The following is a 1830-nucleotide window of genomic DNA, read 5'->3' as shown; positions in this document are numbered from 1 at the left end:
ACTAGCATCCAGATCAAGAAAGAGAATTTTAGCAGCATTCCAGAAGCTCCCTCATATCCTCATATGCTCACATATCAATAGTGTTCCAAGAACAACTTGTCCTGACTTCTAACACTACAGGTTACCTTATTTTTTGCAGTTTAATTGCTCTGTGCATCTGTACATTTATTAGCTAGTATTAATGCAGCAAATAGGAAACAAAAGCTCACAAACACTCTACAGAGTTTCACAAGACACATGGCAGGGGAAAAAAGTAACTTAAGAAGGATCAAAGTATCCTAGAGTCTTCATGGATGCATTCCTGGGGAGATAGGGGTCTCATTCCTGGAGAGGGCATGCCTACTGGCATCCCTCGAGCAGAGGGAAGCTTGTTGGTGGGCCCATGGGTGGGTCTCATATCAGGTGGAGGAACCATCATGTCTGGAGGTGGTATTGCTTGACCAAAGAAATGGGTGGTGTCCCCCATCCTGGTGGATACTGAGCTGGGGCTCCAACAATGCTGCCAGTAGTAGCAACAAGAGTAGCTGCTACAGTGCCTCTTCCCTGTGGAAGGCCCCCAACCCCTCGGACAGGCCCTGCTAATCCAGCAGGAGCCCGGGGAAATGGAACACCAGCTGGCATTCCTCTGCCAGATCTTCTTCCAACCTCAGGGCCTCCTGCAACTCCAGCAATGGTACCTGAGAAATGTCTTTGGGCATTTGGGTACCTTTGTGGGGGGGGGTGGTCCTTCCACAGTCATGGAAACCAAATTCTCCCCACACAGCAACACCAAACCCAAGATCCGCTTTTCTTCACGCTCCAGATGCTTCACATTCTTTGGCTTTATCTTCCTGAATTCCTCACAATCACAGAGGATCAGGTTCATATGCTTGTCAAAAGCCTTAAAGGTGCCAATGAAGATTTGGCCATCTTGCAGGATACATCTCATTCTATGGTCAATGTGCTGCTGCAACTCACTTTCCCACAGTCGTAGTTGGTGTTCCAAAACAGCACCAAATCCAATGTCGATTTCAGGATCCTTAATACCTACAGCTTAGTGAAGACTACAGATAAAGGTATGATGCAGGCACTACCACAACCAGTGCAAGTTGGGACAGAAGCTTCAAACAGTTGATAGAACCTGGTGTTTCATGTGGAAATCAGCTACCTAGATGTTCCAATATGACTGTAACCATCTCTTGCTGTCTCAGATGAAAATGCTTGTCTCAGTTCTGGCTGGAAACTTGCCATGGGTACTTGCTGCTGAGATCCCCTTGGGTAAAGCTGACCCTCTTGGTTGCTTAGTGAGGCTGTCCTTCTGTGTTTGACTTGGACTTCCACCTCTGGTACATCCTGTGCTTTTCTGTGGTCTGTCTCCAGTGTAGGCAGTCCCTGGCTGGCTCCCTGGCTTGCACTGTTGGCTGCTCCTCAGAACAGACCGTCAGGCATCTCCGGAGATGACTCCACCTTGCCGCTGTAGGTTACTTTTCCCACCAGCTGTTTAGGGCCACAAACTCCAGCTAACCATGAAACTTGGGCTCCCTGTTAGTGCCAAGGAAGGAAGATAGCTCATACCCAGCCATGAACACTGATACGGTAAATCCTGCAACCTGCTTCTATCACTGAATACCAGTAACTGTTAGGCATGGACACCAGACCCTCATCACACCTGGATAGGCTGGAGATGTCAGAAGGAACATTCTCTTACGTTGTATTGATGTTCTATCACAATGCATGAGAACACCAGAGTAATGATTAGAGTTTTGTTAATGAGCTATCTTGAAGCGCCATGGCCCAAGCATCAGGATCCCCCTGCTGGAGTCTGAAGACTGGTTTTGCCAGGTTGCTCTG

At 48.0% G+C, this 1830-nt stretch overlaps 1 pseudogene; it reads right to left on the bottom strand.

Annotated features, from left to right (window-relative positions):
- Window positions 1-268: 268 nt before the first annotated feature.
- LOC121039541 (small nuclear ribonucleoprotein-associated protein B-like) lies at window positions 269-1626 on the bottom strand (annotated as a pseudogene).
- Window positions 1627-1830: the final 204 nt, after the last annotated feature.

This window comes from Herpailurus yagouaroundi, unplaced genomic scaffold, assembly GCF_014898765.1.
Source record: "Herpailurus yagouaroundi ecotype Mexico unplaced genomic scaffold, PumYag 28, whole genome shotgun sequence".
In the NCBI taxonomy this organism is placed as follows: Eukaryota; Metazoa; Chordata; class Mammalia; order Carnivora; family Felidae; genus Herpailurus; species Herpailurus yagouaroundi.
Note: the sequence above shows the minus strand (reverse complement) of the source record. Positions and strands in the feature narration are given on the sequence as shown.